The sequence below is a fragment of the Bubalus kerabau genome, chromosome 5, assembly GCF_029407905.1.
Source record: "Bubalus kerabau isolate K-KA32 ecotype Philippines breed swamp buffalo chromosome 5, PCC_UOA_SB_1v2, whole genome shotgun sequence".
Taxonomy (NCBI): Eukaryota; Metazoa; Chordata; class Mammalia; order Artiodactyla; family Bovidae; genus Bubalus; species Bubalus kerabau.
The window spans coordinates 87577393-87598492 of NC_073628.1; positions in this window are offsets into that span (position 1 = coordinate 87577393).

The following is a 21100-nucleotide window of genomic DNA, read 5'->3' on the forward strand; positions in this document are numbered from 1 at the left end:
GTTTGGTTCTGGGTTTGCCAGCTGCTCGGCAGTGCCCTGTTTCTCTGGATGGGGCCAGGAGGAGGGGGAAACTCTCACACTTGTTGCTGCCAAAAGGGAGGAGAGGGCTGGAAATTCCTGCCACGGGGTGGGTGCTCAGTGTGGGAGTCAGGGCTTGCTTCTGGGGGTCCTGGGCCTCTGCCCATGTGCTGTCCTGGGGTGGGGGCTGTGGCTGCATGGGAGGGGGAGCACGGTGACCAGGACACCTCTGGCAAGCTGGCCAGGGCCGCAGGAAGGCCAGTCAGGAGGCAGTGAGTCGAGGGAGAATAAGCCCCTGGGCTCTTGGGTTGGTTGGTTCAGGGCTCGACTCCACCTCTGAGTAATTGTGAAATCTCGGCCAGGTTTCTTAACCTGTCTCAGCTTCAGTTTGTTAATCTATAAACTGGACTGTGGAGCGCCTGGTCCACGGGCCCTGGGTAAGGATCCCGTGAGACCGTATGTGTAGCACTGAGGAGGCAGCCCTGCTCCTGGAAGGTGGGTCAGGGCGCTCGCCCTCCAGGGGATACCCTCATCCCTGTCAAGCAAGCCTCGCCCAGCAGTTCTGTGTCTCAGGGTGGATGGTCTGGCCCAGGTGCCCGCAGTATGCTGACCCAGATCATTGGGCTTTTGCTCTATTTCCTTCCTCAGGGAGGAAGATGGTTGTGGGCTCAGAAAACTAAAGTCATTGAAGAAAAGCAAAGCAAAGGAATTTGGATCTGGATTTCTCACCTCTGCCCTATCCCCAGCCCCGACCCAGAACTCAGCACTCATGGAGATCTCTTTCCTACTGGACTCTGCAGGCCGTGGGCCGTGTCTACTTTGCCCACCATTCTGCTCCGGCATGTCTCCTATAGACAGTAAGGCCGGCTAAACATTTGTTGCAGGAGCAAAGGCCTGTGTGGGTGGGTGAGCGGAAGGTTGTCTTTACTGCCTCTGCCTCTCTCATCCCTATTTTTAATTTATTTTTTATTGAAGTATAGTTGGTGTACAACATTATGTAAGTTTGGGGTGTACAACATAGTTGTTCATAATATTTAAAGGTTATACTCCATTTATGGTGGTGGTAGTGGTTTAGTCACTAAGTTGTGTCCGACTCTTGCTACCCTGTAGACTGTAGTCCACCAGGTTCTTCTGTCCATGGGATTTCCCAGGCCAGATTACTGGAGTGGGTTGCCATTTCTTTCTCCAGGGATACTCCACTTACAGTTATTATAAAAATATTGGCTATATTCCCTGTGCTGTACAATGTATTTTCATAGTTTTGTTTTTTTTAAGAATTCTTGTTGGAGTATAGTTGATTTGCAATGTTGTGTTAGTTTCTGTCGGGCAGCAAAGTGGATCAGTTATACATATGCATATGTTGCATATATCTACTCCTTTTCAAGAGTCTTTTCCCATATAGGTCACTACAGAGTACTGAGTAGAGTTCCCTGTGCTATATATGGTAGGTTCTTATTAGCTATCTATTTTATTTTATTCGCTTTTTTTTTTTTTACTTTTAAAAGTTTTGGCTGCACTGGGTCTTCATTGCGACATGCGTACTTCTCTAGCTGGGGCACAAGGGCTTCTCTTGCTGCGGAGCAGACTTTAGAGTGCTCAGGCTCAGTAGTTGTGGCCTAGGGACGTCTCTGGTAGTGGCACTTGAGCTTAGTTGCTCATGGCACGAGGGATCTTAGTTTCCTGACCAGGGGTTGAGCCTTGCATCCCCTGCATTGGACGGCAGATTCTTATCCATTGGTCCACCAGGGAAGTCCCATTAGTTACCTATTTTATATGTAGTAATGTGTATACATCAATCCCAATCTCCCAATTTATCCCTCCCCCAACATTCCCCCCACCAGTAACCATAACTTTGTTTTTCTATGTCTGTGGCTCTATTTCTGCTTTGTAAATAAGTTCATTTGTATCATTTTCTTAGACTCCACATTTAAGTGATTCCTGGTATTTGTTTTTCTCTGTCTGATATACTTCACTTAGTATGATAATCTCTAGGTCCGTTCATGGTGCTGCAAATGACATTATTTCATTCTTTTTTAATGTCTGAGTGATAATCTATTGTCTAAGTGGTGCTGGGAAAACTGGACAGCTACCTGTTTTTAAAAAATGAAATTAAAACATTCTCTAACACCATACATTAAAAAACAACTTGAAATGGATCAAAGACCTAAATGTAAGGTCAAATGCTGTAAAACTCTTAGGAAAACACAGGCAGAACACCCTTTGGCGTAAATTGCAGTAATATCTTTTTTGATCCACCTTCTAGAGTAATGAACATAAGATAAAAAATAAACAAATGGAGCCTAATTAAACTTAAAAGCTTCTACACAGCAAAGGAAGCCATAAACAAACAAACAAAAAAAGACAACGCACAGAGTGGGAAAAAATGTGCAAACAAAGCGACTGATAAGGGATTAATCTCCAAAATACATAAATAGCTTATTTATTTTATACATAATAGTTTGTATCTCTTATCTCCTTCCCCTATCTTGCCCCTCCCCGTCCCCTCTCCCTAATGGTAACAACTAGTTTGTTCTCTAAATCTATGAGTCTATTCTTTTTTATTGTATTCACGAGTTTATTGTATTTTTAAGTAATATCATCCAGTATTTGTCTTTCTCTGTCTGACATATTTCACTTAGCAGAGTACTCTCTAAGTCTGAAAGTCACTCAAGTCATGTCCAACTCTTTGCAGTCCACGGAATTCTCCAGGCCAGAATACTAGAGTGGGTAGCCTATCCCTTCTCCAGTGGATCTTCCCGACCCAGGGATCGAACCAGGGTCTTCTGCATTGCAGGCAGATTCTTTACCAACTGAGCTATCAAGGAAGCCCCCCAAGTCTATCCATGTTGTTGCAAATGGCAAAATTTCATATTTTTTTATGGCTGAGTAGTATTCTCTCATGTATATATGCCACATCTTCCTTGTCCATTCATCCGTTGATGGATAATTAGGTTGCTTCCATATCATCCCTCTTTTAAGGACAAGAAACATGCATGTTCAAAGGATGGAGCTGTGGCCATGTGTTCAGCCCCCCACCACTCCTGGCCCTCAGACCTGCTCTCTCCGCTTCTCCCAACACTTCTCTCTGTCTCCTGAGACTGACAGGTGGGAATGCCTTGGTCTGCAGGAGGCTGCAGGAGGAAGAGAGTGGTGGCGATCCTGGGCAGAGGCCACATCAAGCTCTGTGTTTGGACAGGGGCTAATGCCGCCTTTCTGAGTGTGCCTCCTAGAGATTGCAAACTCTATTCTCTGTCCCTGTCTTGTCCCATTTCTCTCAAGGAGCTGGCTCCTCCCCTAGCAAGTTGGGACAGGCAGGATCCCTCTTGCCATAGTCCCCCACATTTGAGTCTCATTCCAACTTGACCTGTGCCTGCTAAGATGTCTCTCCCTGAAGGCCCCGTCTCTTGGGCTGAAACCTCTCAGTTACCCCTCTGTGTTGTCCTCTCAACTGTTGTCAAGTATGAGAACTATGAGGAAAGGAGTATGTTTACTTCACACCTGTTATGTATAATCAGCATGTCACTGAGGTAGCTGTAATCACTCTCCCCACTTTACAGGTAAGAAAACTGAGGAACAGAGGTCATAGAACTTTCTCATCACAAAGTTGGTAAGTGGGTAAGACTGGGGTTTGAATCCCAGTCTGTGGGATGCCTCTGCCTTTGCTCATCCCATCCACTCACTGTTATTAAGCAACCTCAATTCATCTGTATGAGCTAATATCCATGGTCTTGGGCCTGTATCCTTCCTTTCCAGGCACGAGTGTCTTTCTAGGTGATGATGGTGTTCATTCATTCAGTCATTCATCCAACAGGTAGGTGTTGAGCACCTGCTGTGTACCAGGCTCTGTTCTAGTGCATGCTAAGTTGCTCTAGTCATGTTGTGCTCTTTGAGACTCTATGGACAGTAGCTCGCCAGGTTCCTCTGTCCAAGGGATTCTCTAGGCAAGAATACTGGAGTGGGTGGCCATTTCCTCCTCCAGGGAAACTTCCCAACCCAGGGGTCAAACCTGTGTCTCTTACATCTCCTGCATCGGCAGACAGGTTGTTTACTACTAGAGCCACCCGAGATAAAGTGGTAAAGTTGATTGACAGAATTCCCCTCCAAAGAGCTTATAATACAGTTGAGAGGAAAATGCTAAATGGATAAGCACATGACTAGTTGGATGATTATAATTGTATTAAGTGCTGTGGAGAATCAAGGGAGGCTTCTCTGAAAAGGAGACAATATTCCAAAGTTTGAGAGTATTTGAGACAATACTCAACCAGACAAGGGTCTCACAGGGCAGAAGCTTCATGTGAGGACAACATCCCACCACCACAGGGAGCAGTGCCTGACTGTGCCATTTCATAGATGTGTGCGGCTAACGCCTCAGCCAGCTCCTCACGTCCAGCTCTGAAGGGAGTAACAAGCAAGAAGGAGGGGAAATCCACACCAGAACAGTCAGTGCAGTCTTGGCACTAGCCCACCAGTGTGGCCAGGCTGGGTCTGTTTCGGTCTGCATTTTTCCTGGTGCCTAAAGGATTGTCTCAGTGACCTTCACATGCGCCACTCATCCAGCAATGGAAAATCACTTGTTGAAAACATAAACAGAGCTTATAATAATTGGCAAGACCCAGACAGCTAATCGCCATTCTCTCTCCTCAGGCCCTTCCTCTGTTCCTGTTTATGAGACATACTGCCCATGTTTTCTATCACATTTCTGCTTTGCTCTTGAAATCACAGAGAACAGCTCCTTTACTTCCCTGACTTAGTCCAGGAGAACTCTCTCTCTGTCACAGGCTGCAGAGCCCCTTTGGTGATGTGACAGGACACAGACCACAGAGAAGCAAGAGAACCAGCTCAGACTTTCTCAGCCACCTCTCCTTCCCTGAAAACTGTGGTTTCTGGTGGGGTAGAAAAAGGACACCTCAGTTCCTTCTTCCTCCTCATCCAATGAAAGCTGCAAAGGCTACTTTCCTGCCACATTCTGAAACTTCCTCCAGAGTTGTTTCAGGCAAGCTGGACATCAGATCTCTATTGATTTTTGTTCTTTCCAAAATGTAACCTAGCCAGAAGGAAATATGGGAAGGTTAGCCCACCTTTCCTATTGATGAGTTATTTGGGGGCTGCATAAAAGGAAACCGTGAGATGTTTTCTGTGGAACCCTAGAAAGGGGCAGCAGTCTCCAAACTCATCTTTTCTCAGTAGGGCATGCAGCCAAGCCTGGCACACATGGGCAGATGTGTTCTTTCCCCCAGCCACTCTTGGACTGCAAAGAGTCAAGAACACAGCTGATCCTCCCCACCATGAGTCAAGTCTCTCCAGTTTACAGTCTTGACTTCCAAGCACCCAGGCTCCCAGCTGGATTGCAATTCAGTCCTGGGAAGGGAACAGGGAGATTCAGGCAGGGAGAAGGGTACCCCATTGCCAAAAGACCATCGAGTGACCTTAGCTGATTTAGTCTCCCCCCACTCCACCCACATGGGCTTCCCTGGTGGCTCAGATGGTAAAGAATCTGCCTGCAATGCAGGAGACCTGGGTTCAATCCCTGGGTTGGGAAGATCCCCTAGAGGAAGTTATGGCAACCCATTCCAGTATTCTTGTCTGGAGAATCCACATGGACAGAGGAGCTACAGTCCTTAGGGTCACAAAGAGTTGGACACGACTGAGCGACTAAGCACATTGCATCCACCCACCCATGATGCTTCTTTATTTGGTGGGAAAACAAAACATTAACCCTCTGGCTGGCTGTGCCCACAGGACACAGAACATCTGGTCCAGTTTTCTTGTTTCCAAGACCTCGAGTGTCTGTTTGACTTTTAACACAGCTTTAGCCTCTCAGGGCACCTGTCTCTTCTTGGCGTGGATGCTTGTTCACACTTCAACTCTTAGTAATCTTTCTCCCTTATAAGCCTCAATGTCCACATCTGTAAATTGGACTTCACTCTAAAGACAAATGAATTTCCCAAAGTGTCACACTTCTGAATAGAAAGACACAAGGGCTGCTTGGTCACCTGTCTCAGCAATTCCTCTGTTGCTATCAATTTTCCTTTGGATGTTTCTCCATAACTCCAAGGGCTGTCTTAACTGTTGATGACTTTCAGATGGGAGTGGGGGTGGGACAGGGAAGTCTCATGAGGTCTTAAGACAGGAAGGGTTGATGGCAGGCTATCTACCCCACACCCAAGCATATGCTGAAATCAACCCAAGTTTAAGCAACCATCTGATATGTCATTTTAGCCCTCCTGATCTGGAGATTTGCAAGAAAAATTGCTGGTTTTTTTTTTTTTTTTTTTTTTGAAGGGGAATTTAAATCTCCCCCTTTCCTCTGCCTTCTACATCTGGCCAATATGGTCTGATCTTTGTGGTGTGTAGGTAGCCAGAAAGAGCTCTGGAAGTCTGTTTACAGATCCTTCCTTCTTTTAAGAAGGATATGTGTGTGTGTACCTATGGCTCAGATGCTCAGTTGTATCTGACTCTGCAACCCCATGGGCTATAGTCCACCAGGCTCCTCTGTCCATGGGGTTTTCCTCCTCCAGGGGATTTTCCCGACCCAGGGATTGAACCCGGGTCTTTTATGTCCTTCATTAACACATGGATTCTTTACCTCTAATTATAATGGGGCAATTGATGATTCTAAACAACAAATGACATACTGACTTACATGACATACATGCCTCATTACTTGGGCCTTTGCCAGCTCACAATGAGAAGGGCTTTGTGAGGATCAGATTTTTGGTTTCACTCAGCCTCTTAGAACAGGAAGATTCAGAATTTGGAAACTGACCTGTTCTTCCCCTGAGATGGGGGAAACTCCACAGTTTCTATGTCAAGGGAATGTGTCAAACACACTCAGGCATAAAAGACTTTTCTCAAAGAGAATTTGTGTGTCTTGGTTTCTACTCTAGAGTTTGCCATGTTATGTATTTGAGATCAGTGGAGAGGTCTACTCTCTTTTTGCTTGACTGCTCTCTACTGAAGTACAGGTAGAATTGATTTGTAATCAATTCCAGTGATAGTCAGATCTGTACTATTATTATTATTAACTTTGAGAGTTGCCACAAATATCTGAAGAAGGTTCCTTCAATTCAATCAAAACTGAGCTTGAGTCTGTCATTTGATCATTTGTTCTAGGTCCACTCTTCAGAGCTACAGAGAATTAGCCCGCCTCCCCCAACATCGCTGCCCCTGGGTATTGGAGACAGTCATTGTATGTCCTGAAAACCCATGTGCTCTTTTCCTGGAAGGCTGTTGTCCACTGAGTCCAAACCACTTAGAAAGGGCTCCCTCCAGTTTTCTTCCTGACCAAGGACTCTTCCTGCTGGCAGGGCATGCAGCTGGCTCTGGAAGTTCTCTGCTGGGGTTGCAGCCTTACTGAGCAGACTTCCTGCCCTCTGCACCCATCAACTCTATTGTGTCCTTTCCTCATTGCAAATATCTGAGAGTTGATTACACCACCTGAACAACGCCCCATTTGGAGGCCTGGGGTGCTCAGAAAAATTCAATGGAGTTAAAAGTATGCCCCCAAAAGTTAAAAGTAGAGATGTGAATGCAGAAAGGCAGAAGCAGATAAGGTCTCTTGGGTCGTGATGCAACACCTAAGTAAGGAAAAGAGGAAATTCTGGGGCATCCGTGGTCCACAGAGTTTGTAGGTGGTCAGGAGAATGAAGCAGTGCTCTTCTTCCCTTGAATAATTTTTCTGGAGGATGTGGCGAATATTCTAGTGAAATAGAACCTCACAAATCCTCATCTTTGACCACGGAGATTCTTGAGAAAAAAGCAGTTAGGGGAAGCACACTGATTGAAACTGCCCAACCTGGCCAGGCACCATAGTAACCATTTACATGAGTTGTTTTATGACAGGAGATCCTGATAAGGAATACGGAACTAATAAGCCACCGCCAACCGGAAGAGTTCGGGAAAGGTTGAAAGGAGACACTGCGTGTCCGTCCACTTCCGAGAATCCCTCTCACTAGCATCCATCTTGGCTGAGCGATGCGTGTGCCACCAAGAAAGACTATGAATTAGAATGATTGGCCAAAGACCACCCAGAAACTAATCCCAATACCATAAAACGCAAGACTGCGAGCCATGCCGCAGAGCAGTTCTCCTGGGTCCCCTTACTCTACTGCTCTCCACCCAGGTCCCCTTTCCCAATAAAATCTGTTGTTTGTCAGCACGTGTGTCTCCTCAGACAATTCATTTCCGAGTGTTAGACAAGAGCCCAGTTTCAGAACCTGGAAGGGGTCCTCCTTCCTGCAATAGATAAGGTCTCTTGGGTCATGATGCAATACCTAAGTAAGGAAAAGAGAAATTCTGGGGCATCCATGGTCCACAGAGTTTGTAGGTGGTCAGGAGAATGAAGCAGTGCTCTTCTTCCCTTGAATAATTTTGCTGGAGGATGTGGCAAATATTCTAGTGACATAAAACCTCACAAATCCTTGTCTTTGACCACAGAGATTCTTGAGAAAAAAGCAGTTCTGCATTAATATGAGACCAAGTTCTGGCCTGTTAACTGCCCTCCAAAGCATCTAATTCAGCATCCCAATTCCTCTTTCATAACTTCATCATGATTATTTGAATCTGCAGATGTCTTATTGAATATGCTTCTGTTTTTGACTTATATAACCACCGGGAGAAAGAATGGTCTTGTCAATTTGGGGGGGATAGTAGATAGTATTCTACAAATGTCCTTAATCAGAATTCTCAAAGAGAATCTGGGTGCTGAATTATGGAACTTTCCATTAGCAGAGGCTTCATTCTCACTGATGGTGAGAGCAGTTGCTCAGCCTCATGGGCCTGGTTGGAGGGACATAGAGCACATGTCAGCTGTCACGTTCCCTCCTTCCCACTCTCACGACCCAAATCGCACCTTCAAACCAAGACTACTACTGTGTTCCCTCCAAATCTTCCTGCTCCGGTTCTTTTCAATGCTCTCTTCCCACTGGTCAAACTACTTTTCTTAAGCATTGCTTTGTGTATGCCACTCCTTTCCTCAAATGACCATTAGTTTATAGCAGCTTTTCTTAAGCTCTGTAAGGATTAATAAGCACTCCATGAAAAAGGGATTTTGTAGACAAAACAAAATTAAAGAGTTTCTTTACAGCAGGACTTTTTGGAGCCTTAAGATGCTAATAAGCATTGCAAATTTTCAAGCATTTCCCCCAAATTTACTTGACTGGGATCCTGGCAGGAAACAGATGGCTCATTCAAAGGAGTAATTGCAGGGACTATTAGCAAAAGTGTGAACAGATTAAGGAAACCAACAAGGGGATGATGGAGTACACTGGGACTAGCAACAGAGGGAATTTGGGATAAGGAAGAGAGCAGAGCCCAGGACAGGTATGGGCTTGGAGAGGTACTGCCTGACCAGAGCAGAAACCTCTTGAGGCTCTGCCACTTCCAAACCCACATGTAGGGGGGATAGACACCCCACCTCCTTCTCCTTCCACTCCAATCACCTGTCAAATCTCCCATCATCTGAACTCAAACAGAAGCCAAAGGGCACAGGAGTCCAAACCATACAGCTGCTAGAAGTCAACCTTACAGGGCACAGAGGAAGGCAGAGAAAAGGGTGGAGGGTGGACACTGGGCACATGTCCATGGAACATCTGTTAACATCTGGAGAACACTAGGTTTTCCAGAATGGCATCTGGCCAACATCTGGCCTAAAATGTCCAGTCCATGCCCCAAGGCTGGACATTTCAGCTTCTTCATCATCTGCCCACAAACCAGCCCCCATGCTCTCCTCCTCTCAGTACACTGCCTCCACAAGGCCTCAGGAGCACAAAGTCTCACATCTCAGGCTTCCCCTCACATCTTTCTTTCTGCTGAGAGATTCCATCACTGGTGACTGCTCAGCTCAGGCTTATCCCATTTTCCTCCTCTTCAGGGAACTTCTGTGGCCTCCTCAGGCACAAGTTAACTCTAATTGCCCTCAGCAACAGGGACCATGGATTCCAAATAAGAATAGACACTATTTATAAAGGTTTTGTGTGGCCAAAAGTGAGAGACCATCTGAGAGATGTTTAGATGCCCTGAAATATCAGAAGGGCTGGAGGTATAGAAAAGAATGAAATAATGTCATTTGCAGCAACATGAATGGACCTAGAGATTGTCATACTGAATGAAGTAACTCAGACAAAGACAAATATCATATGATATTGCTTGTATGTGGAATCTAAAAAAAGGTACAAATGAACTTATTTACAAAACAGAAATAGAGTCACAGATGTAGAAAACAAACTTATGGTTACCAGAGGGGAAGGGGAGAAGGATAAATTGGGAGATTGAGACTGACATATACACTATGATATATAAAATGGGCTTCCCAGGGGTGCTAGTGGTAAAGAACTCGCCTGCCAATGCAGGAAACACAAGAGATGGAGGTTCAATTCCTGGGTCAGGAAGATCCCCTGGAGAAAGGCATGGCAACCCACTTCGTTTTTCTTGCCTGCAGAATCCATGGACAGAGGAGCCTGGAGGGCTACAGCTCATTGGGTCACACAGAGTTGGACACCACTGAAATGACTTAACAAAATATATAAAATAGATAACTAATAAGGACCTACTGTCTTGCACAGGCAACTCTACTCAGTACTCTGTAATGATCTATATGGGAAAATAATCTAAAAACAGAGTGAATATATGATATATATGTAACTGATTTACCTGGCTGTACGGTAGAAACCAACACAACATTTTAAATCAACTATAATCCAATAAAATAAAATTGAAAAGAAGAAGAAGATGGGCTGGAGCACATTGGTGGCTTCTGGAGGCAGACTCTCCTGGGAAACTCAGAGAACTTTCCATCAAGGGCACTGACTTGGCTTACACTCAGTACCTGGATTTCCACTTAGTCTTTACCAATGTTACGTCTTTTCTCTCTATAAAAAGCTCTGTGATCCCTGAGTCCACAGAAGCTTGCTATTTTTCTCCTTGCTCTGAGCTATCATAATAGCACCGCCGTCTTGCCTAGCGGGTCCGAGAGTGGTGATGCGGGGCGGGGCGGTAAGAAGGATCAAGCAGTTGGAGCCGCGACGTTTAAACCAGCGGCGTTTCTGTAGGGCAGTTACCATGGGGAGGCAGGGCTGAGGCGGCGTCTCCTCTGGCCTTAGTTAGGCAGACCCAAGCGTGGCCCGAAGGGTGGGGCGGGCTCAGCTGCTGGGAGCTGCTCGGGATGCAGAGGAGGGTCTGTCCCCAGCAGCAGCCCCGCCTGACCGGTTGGTCCCCTCATCTTCCTCCTTCGCGGCTTAGGAGCTGGAACAAGGCTCCCTTTCACAGCTCTCCTCCACACCATTCTCTTCCCTTGTCTGGTTTCAGTTTAACTGGACGGCAGGCGAGAGAACCTCTGGCCGCCTCCTCCTTGTTCAGGGAGAGGCTGTTTGGGGGAAGAGTGTGACATTTCGTGGGAACTGGGGATTCAGGAATGTTAATCTCTGCTTACGTAAACATGCCGGCTTCAGTATTCCAATGATTCCCACATTATCTGAGCTTTTCCAAATCACCTGATTGACGGCTGTGCCAGGCACTCTTCGTCTGGTGTGTAAGAGCTGAACCCGGACCTCCCGCCCAAGGGTTCCTACTTTTTTGGGGTAAGGCTTGTGCCCCAAATACTAGATTTTAAAGGAACCGGTGAACAGAATTGCATCTCCTGCGGCACACAGGAGACTTCAGGCCCTCCGCGCTCTCTGGCTGTTCAGGAGGCTCTTGATCGACCTCAGTCTTGAGTCTGAAGGAGCACACTCGGCTCTGTAATGAAGTGATAGTGGAGGGCGTGGGAGGGGAGTAGGGAGGACAAGAATAATGCTGAACACCCGTTATCGCCCCAGGGATTAATTTTCAACGATGAAACTAAAAAATGCCCCCTTGCTGCTTTTGCTTCTCCTCTTTAAATGCCCCTTTTCCTCCTTCATGTGGGGTTAGAAGAAATAAAGAGCTCATCTGAGGGAAGGACTGGCCCCCACAGCCTGGCAGGGGGACCACCTGGGGGTCATTTCTGGCTTCAGCAGAAAACAGAACCTTCCTGCCAGCGTGGTCTCTCCTCACTGTGGCCTCAGAGCAGACAAGACTGTCATCTGTGCATGGTGCCAGGTGCCTGGGGATAGTCCCCTTTTCCCGGACGGGGAGTGTGAGGAGGCAGGCCCATGACAGGGGGACAGGAGCTGTGGTTCTAGTGGTTCCACGGGCACAGGAGTTAGCAGACACCTGTGTTTTCCACTCCACACAAGAGGGGGTCCCACCAGCACGCCCTGCACACGGGGGACCCTGTGAAGCAGCCCAGCAGCTGGGCTCCTCTCCACCTTCTAGGCAGAAAGTTGCCCCTTGCCATCAAACTTCCAAAAGGAGTGGCTTCCGGGGGCTCAGCACCTCACCACCAGTTTCTTCCTTTCCTTGGTTGAGGATGCAGGAGGCACTGGAATCAGCAGCCTGGCGAGCTCCTCCTCCCAACCTGGTGCCCATGAGGTTCCTTTTTCTGGAGGTGCTGCTTGTCCCCAGCCAAGCCCTGTCCCTGCCTGTCCCCACCCCCAGGAAGCTGTGTCTCCACCCTGGAGTAGCCTCTTTCCCGCCCCCAACCCCTTCCTCTCCTGGTCCTTGGGGCCCCCATTCCCCCAGCTGCCACCTCAGACCCTGGCACTGAGCCCTGTCTGTTCACAAGCAGTGTGGGCCCTGAACCCCAGGAAACCTGGGACCTCATTTCCCCAGGGGGGGCTGGTTAGTAGACTCCATGCTTCTTTGTAAGCTCTTTCTCAGGATTCTGTTTTACTCCAGCACCCAGTAATTTTGTGCGAGATGGGTGGGCGAGCAGCTTGGCGGCTATTTGTGTACCATATTCCCATTCCTTCTCAACTGAACGCACGTTTTGAATGTCAGCCATTCACAAGGCACTGAGCGCAAAGCTTCAGCGGAACCCAAAATGTCTAAGATAGAGTTCCTGCTCTCAAGGAGTTCGACATTTAGAAGAGGTAATAAAACAAACATTCCAGTACCTCCAGGCAAGGCAGGTCAGGGTAAGAGGTCCTACAGAGTGAGTCCTGGTCCTGGGATGAGAGCTGGAGCCAGCTAGGCAAGGGTCATGGGGAGATGGTGTTTGGGCCAAGGAGGGGCAGGAGCCACAGGCCAGGACAGACTTGTATGCAAGCAGTGACCACCCACTCCTCTGGGGGAGTCCTATAGCCAGACCTAGAAACTGGCAATGTGAGTGTTCTTTAATTCCGCCATTCCTCAATCCCACTCCCCCTCCTGGGCTTGTTCCTGCTCATTTCCATCCAAGACAACGAGATGAGCACCAAGTCTGCCTGGGGAGCTCGGGGGAAATGGGTATTCTTCCTCAAAGCTAGATTTCTTGGGAATATTTCATTCTATATGTGTGTCTGTGCATGCTCAGTTGCTACAGTCATGTCTGACCTTTTTGCGACCCTATGGACTATAGCCCTCCAGGCTCCTCTGTCCATGGATTTCCCAGGCAAGAATACTGGAGTGGATTGCCATTTCCTTCTCCAGGAGATCTTCCTGACCCAGGGATCAAACCTGTGTTCCTTATGTCTCCTGCATTGGCAGGCAGGTTCTTTACCGCTAGCCCATCTGGGAAGCTCTTCTTTCTGTATACGAAGGGAAGTAAAATTCCAACAGAATTTCTGTTTTCCTGGGAAATGCCCCTGGTAGCATAGCAACTTTTTACAATTGGAGATGAACAAACTGAGAAAGAGGAACTTCCTTTCTTTCCTTTTTGGCAGGATCTTCTCACTCTGCCCTTCCCTGAGTGGCCCAAACTGTAAAGAATCTGCCTGCAATGCAGGAGACCTGGGTTTCATCCCTGGCTCGGGAAGGCCCCTTGGAGAAGGGAATGACTACCCACTCCAGTATTCTTGCCTGGAGAATCCCACGGACAGAGGAACCTGGCAGGCTACAGTCCATGGGGTTGCAAGAATTAGACACAGCTAAGCCACTAACAATTTCCCTTTTTCTCTTTCTCCCTCTACCCAGGTATAGCAGTGCAGGTAAAAGCACTCTGCAGTTTTTTCTATAGTGATTCTGCTTCTGCTGTCCTCTGGCCTACCTTCAATTTGATGAAGATTCTGAGTGCCGTTTAATGCTGCCTGTCTCCTGATGTGCAACAGGCTGAAAGAGTATTTACTATAATGATTCTTCCAGCCTTGGTCTCCTGGCTCCTCCCTCCCGACCCAAGCTACATTCAACCTCCACTCACAAAGGCATGCACTGTCATCCCCTAACAGGTCAGTGTGGCCCAAGAGGCACCTCTCACAGTTGGTGCTTTGTGCATCCCCCGGGGAAGGCGGTCACTATCCTTCTAGACAATTGGCAGGTGGAATCGATAGCCACATGGTCTCCTGGGAAGGGGCCTTGGTCCATTCCAGCCACACCGGAGCCTCCTCACTCAACCCTGCCAAGGATTTCTCCTCCAAGGGCAAGGTCAGTGCCACCCCTGGGTGGGGAGAGACAGAGGAGGGTTTCTGCTGTCATAGCACTGACAAAAAGACTAGAAGGAGATGGTGGCTGAAAAGGTCAGGGGCGGGGTAGTCCATGCATGGCTGTTATTTATTTATTCATTTATTGAAATGCAATTGATGTATAACATCATATTAGTTTTAGGTGTAAAAATAATGATTTGATATTTGTGCATATTCCAAAATAATCACCCCCAATAAGTCTAGTTAACATCTGTCACTATACAGTTACATGTTTTTTGTTGTTTTTTTTTCTGGTGATGAGTGATTTATCTTGATTATTTGGCTAAGAGCTATTGACCAGAAGGATTAACATCTTCACTGTGAAATATCCATTAACTAGATGTGAAGAAGGCTGCGTGCAAATGTGCTGCTGATGTCTCAGTGTGCCCGGGTGCCATCATTTCCTGCTCTGTGGCCCTGTGACGTTCTGTGCTTCTCCCCAAACTCCTCTCCCCCCTGCACCTGCCCACGTGCTCCAAACAGTGCTGTATGGCATTCACTTCTACACTATACAGAACATGTATCACTGTATATTATTTCTGTCAACATCCATCCCACACTTAAATTGCATCTTTTTTGGAACCATTCAAATTTCAAAACCAAAATAAAATAAAACTGATCCTGAAAGCTTCTGAGAATTCCAGCGCCCGTCCCATCAGTACTAGACCCCTCGGTTCACTGGGATCATGAGTCCAAGGCTGGGAATTTGTCCCCCAGGAGGGTAGAGATGGAAGTCAGCTTGCAGCTTCTGAATCCTTAGCCTGTCTGTTACAGGTCTGAGATGTGCGGTGTTTCAGTCTGCTGGGCTGCCATAACAAAATGCCACAGGCTGGGGAGCTGAAACAACAGACTTTTATTTTCTCACAGTTCTAGAAACTGGAAGTCCAAGATCAAAGTACCAACATGGTCAGGTTCTGATGAGAGCTCTCTTTCTGGCTTGTGGGTGGCTGCCATCCTGCTGTGTGCTCACCTAATGGGGAGAGAGCAAGCTGTCTGGTGTCTCTTCTTCCAAGGATGTTAATCCCATCATGGGTGCCCCGCCTTCATGAACCTCTGTCAACCAAATCACCTCCCAAAGGCCCAACATCTAAATACCATCATACTGCAAGGTGGGGCTTCAAGAGATGAATTTGAGTGCTAAGTCACTTCAGTAGTGTCTGACTCTTTGAGACCCCATGGACTATAGCCTGCCAGGTTCCTCTGTCCATGGGATTCTCCAGGCAAGAATACTGCAGCGGGTTGCCATGCCTTCCTCCAGGGGATCTTCCTGAACCAGAGATCAAACTTGAATCTGCTGTATTGGCAGGCGGGTTCTTTACCATTTGGGGGAAGACATAATTCAGTCCATAGCACGAAGGTTTTTAATGACCAACCTAGATAGCATATTGAAAAGCAGAGACATTACTTTGCCAACAATGGTCTGTCTAGTCAAGGCTATGGTTTTTCCAGTAGTCATGTATGAATGTGAGAGTTGGACTGTGAAGAAAGCTGAGCGCCGAAGAATTGCTGCTTTTGAACTGTGGCATTGGAGAAGACTCTTGAGAGTCCCTTGGACTGCAAGGAGATCCAACCAGTCCATTCTGAAGGAGATCAGCCCTGGGTGTTCTTTGGAAGGAATGATGCTAAAGCTGAAACTCCAGTCCTTTGGCCACCTCATGCGAAGAGTTGACTCACTGGAAAAGACTCTGATGCTGGGAGGGATTGGGGGCAGGAGGAGAAGGGGACGACAGAGGATGAGGTGGCTGGATGGCATCACCGACTCGATGGACGTGAGTCTGAGTGAACTCTGGGAGTTGGTGATGGACAGGGAGGCCTGGCGTGCTGCGATTCATGGGGTCCCAAAGAGTCGGACACGACTGAGCGACTGAACTGAACTGAACTGAACTGAATGTTGCTCCTGTGGTAGTGGCAAAAATACAAGACGACTTGTTGGAGTCCCTGAGGTGTGCAAACCCCTGAAAGAGGTCTGTGTGTACAATGTTTTATTGATTTATACACACACACACACACACACACACATAATCTCACTGGATCCCCACAGAGTGAGCGCCCTTGTTTTAATTTTCAAATGGGTACACTGAGGTTTTCTGGAGTTAAGGAGTCCAAAGTCCCTTCTGAAGTTAGAGCAGATGTACTATAAAAAACTCCAGCTCTTGTTGGTTCATCTAACTCTTTTTGATCAGGCATCTTCTTTATAATTGAGTGGCCAAGATAAGAAGGGAAGAAAAGTGGAAAATAGTGAGAAATCACTAAGGAGAGCTGCACAGTACATGTCATGTACTGAGTTATGGGACAAAATTGCCAGTGCACATTCGGGTCTGGCTCATAGTAGGGACAGGGTCATTGCTAGGAAGAAACCCCACTTCTGCTTTTGACAGCTCAGGCTCAAGCTGCTTGCCTCCTGAGAGTCTGGGAGCATAACTCTTGGGGTCAGGGAGAGAAAGGCCCAGAAGCAGGCATCTGTCCTCGACAGGCGACTGGCTCCTAGGCCACACAGGATGCCTCCTGGCTCAGGTTCCACACTGCCCTCTGGCCAGAGGTCAAGGGCAACTCATGGAGGTTGTTGCTTGAGCCCTTTAGCCACTGGGTCCTGATGGAGGCTCCCCTTAAAGAATCTTGGCAGCAGTTATAGTCTCTAGTTTCTGTTTTTAGAAACGGCAAAAGCAACATGAAAGGACAGTGCTTCTGTGATAAGGGGCCACCTGATAAACATCAGCTTCCTACCACTGCAGCTGCTGCTGGGGGCCTCTTCTCATTGTCCAGGTGGGTGTGGACTCCCTGGATCACATTCCTTCCTCTGCCGACAGCAGCCTCCCTCTTACCGTGTCCCCTCTGCCAACCCTGCCTAGTCTCCCAGCTACTTGGTGGCCCATATCAGAATGTATATATTTATGCATGTATATATGAATGCCAATAGAAACATCATATATATATATATATATGCTGATACATATTACATAAACACTCGTGTGTATATATGTGTGCATTACATGGGCTTCCCTAGTGGCTCAGACGGTAAAGTGTCTGTCTGCAATGCAGGAGACCCGGGTTCGATCCCTGCGTTGGAAAGATCCCCCGGAGAAGGAAATGGCAGCCCACTCCAGTATTCTTGCCTGGAAAATCCCATGGACCTCAGAGCCTGGTAGATTACCATCCATGGGGTCGCAAAGAGACAAGACTGAGTGACTTCACTTTCACTTAATGTATACATACACGCACACATACATGCATACATACGTATATACATACATATATATGTGAGTGTCCATACCTCTCTTATCAGTGCTTGAATGTGCCCTGGCACTGTGCTCGACCCTATCTGCAGGCCATCTTTGTGAAGCAAGAATGGGCTATTGTACAGATGAAGAAAATGAGGACAGGAGATCTTAGTTGGCTGCCCAGGGTTAGGATGGAATCCGGTGCTTCCTTTCTCCGAGGACTGCTCTACTCTGTGCTGGCCCTTGGCCTTTCCTGGTCCAGGAGCCCCAGGGATGAGACCACTCCCCCGCCCTGCCTCCACCTTCCAGGTCCCTGCTGGCTTGGATGGAGTCTCAGGGGTAAACCAATGTGGCTGAGCCCTTGCTTTTTCCCCAGACTTCTTGAACTTCTTTCCTGCCTAGTCTCTAAAGTTAATAGAACAAACCCAAAGCATGGTTTATGATGCACAGGGCTTGATTTGACTTCATATATAAGAGTGCACGTATTCTGCAGGAATCCATTAAGTCTACCCCAGCACAGGCTACGACCATGTCTGAGAAAGGCCTGAGCCACCACGGGCCGGGTTCATCCACAGTTCACGTGGCAGAAAGGAGTGAGTCACTCGTCAATGGCACAGCCAGGGCTGGATTACCCTGCGGCTTCCTTCCTTAAATGGGCAGAGATTCCAACTGCTGCGTGAATAACAAAGACTGTAATGTCCCACTGGCCAATGGAGAACAGGCCAGGGAGCAAAGGAACCGCAGCAGCTGTTTTTTTCCAGAGTGCTGAAGGCTGCAACCCTAGCCCCCCTCAGCTGTCACGGTCAGCCCTTGTGGGGTCCGGCAGAGAGCACAGATGGCCCAGGGCCATTGGTCCCACCCCTGGAAAACCGCAAGCGGAATCTGTGTCCTGCGGACAGGGCTCCCCCAGTGAGCTCGGCGGCCAGCTCCCTGCCCGGGGCAGCACGGCTTTTTTAGTTGAAGGAAAACAGTGGTAGTTGGCGACGCTTTGGGCAATGGAACAACACTAAGAATGCACAGGACCGCAAACCTCATCTTCTCCCTTAAACCTTCAGTGCCTTATCTAAGCCTCACTCCCTGTCCCTGCCTTTTTGTTCTTGATTCTCCTCTTTGCCTCTTTTGGAATACGGGCTAAGTGTTGGATAATTATTAAATGTTAAATGCATTAAAGAGTCTTCACGTACTTGTGTTTTCTTGCTAATTAAGCTACAGCAGAGGAATACAAAAAAATCACCCCATCCCGACTTCAGATTCTTTCCTGCATGACGTGTAAGTCTATGAAAAACTAAGCTTTCACATGTGTTATAATTACATATAAAAGTTCAACATTCTGCTTATGAAAAGGAAGATAGAATCAATGGTAGAGCAGAAAGAACAGTGTGAAGGGGGCTGAGATCAGAACAGCGTGGAGATAAGAACATGAGTTCTGGGACCAGTAGACAAGGCTGCCAGTGCCAACCCTGTCACTTTCTTGTGGGACCCTGGGCAAGTCTCTTAACCAGTCTCAACCTCAACTTTCTCATCTGTGAAATGGGAACAGTAACCCTGAGCCTTCTAGGGCTATTTTGAGGATGGCATGGGGAAATAACAGAATATTCTGTAGTTAGCAAGAGTTCAGGAAATGTTCCATTCCCCATCCCCCCACCAAGTATTGATATTTTCCAGCTCTAGGGCAAACATCTCTTGGATTGGCCTTGGTAGATAATTTAAGGCAAGTTGGCTGCCCAGCAGAATTTGCTGCAGTTCTAAGGCCTCTCCATATTAATAGGACTAATTGTGTCGAAGCTGATGGAGCCTTTGGTTTGTGGCCAGAATGCGGAGGCATGAGGCCCTCTTTCATGCTTGTGAATGGCTGGGTTTGGTGAGCTCCTTTGATGAGTTTTTTTTGTCTGTATTCAATCGGGTCAGTGTCCCTTCCCTAGAATGGAAATGGGGTCAGTGTCCTTTCCCTAGAAACACCGCACCCACGTCTTTGCCCTTTCGAGGGGCTGGTTTGTGGTTGTTGCTGTTGTTTTATCAAAACTTTCTTTAAAGTGACCTCCTTTCTCCACAGCGCATGCTAAAATTCTGGGCTCTGATTAAATGTTTCTGAAAGCAGCCCTACTGCCTTTAGTTAGATGCCAAATAAACAACTCTCCCGCTGGGAGAGGACCCTCTTCTCACGCAATCCCAGCCCTGCAGGGCGTAAGGGACGCTGACCACTGTGCCCTCTGCGGATGGAAAGGACCCCAGATTTATCTCCCCCGAGAATAGGGCAAGCGCAGTGCTGCTGCGCTGTGTTCCGGCTCCGCCTCCTCGCACCTCGTCCGACGTCCGCCTTGCAAAGCGCTGCTGTCCCCGGGCTGAGCTACCGGTCCAGGATGAACAAACATGTTGACTTCCAGTAAGTCCTTGGCTACCCTCTTCCCCAATCCTGCCCGGTGCTGAGAGCTGTGGCGTGGAATTAGTGTGAGACTGGGAACCCAATGAAACTATTATGGTTTTAAACTAGTGGGCAGCACCCAACGCTCCACCAGGCTTGTTGGGTTTCAGCAGCTAAAACTGTCCAGTGTGCTCATAGTTATTTCTTGACACAGATTTCACCCTCTAAAATCACCTCACAAATAAGGATTACGATCCCATTTGGAGGGCAGACTTGAGAAAGAAAGAGTGATTTGCAAGAATGCAAACCAAAATGTTAGAAGTTACCTCTTCATTGTGGAATTATGGTTCATTTCATTAATCAGTTTTCTTATTTGTTTTTGCTTAGCTGTATTTTCTAAACTTTCCCTACTGGACATGTTTCATTCTTGTAATAAAAATAGATAAAGTTTTATGTTTTAGAGTAAATATGACTGAAACAGTAGTCTGCATGTACATCATTCTTTCCTCCGGATGAACTAAATCCTGACAGTTTTTCCCTTTTTCAGGTATAAATCATTATTTGCTCTGTGTGAGTTGGTGAGTGCTATTTACAAGGCTATTTTAAACTAACAAGCTTATTTTGGAAGGTTGTGATGGACTTAGAGGGAATTACAGGATTTGAGTTGGGCCATGTCTTGGATGCAGTGTGTTTTGATAGACAAAGAGGAGAAATGACTAAGTGCCTCTTTGGCCGAAAGGAAGCAGGATCGAATCTCTTCAAGTTTACAATGGATCCAAGCAACTACTTGTTTTATATGTCAGTTAAAAAGTCTGGCACCCCCTTAAGAGGCTAAGCATCTCTCTCTTTACACTTCTTTTTACAGGAGTGTTTGGTTACTGAAGGAGTTTGCTTGATTAGCACCCTTAGTGTGTGCAAGCTTCTGTGCAGAGGTGTTCCTCCTGAGGGGCTAACCCACCTTTCAGAACATCAAGGCAGTATTTGTGACATAAAAGAGACATGTTAAGATGACTTTCTTCCACAGAGGCTGAAAGGTCTGTGCTTAGATG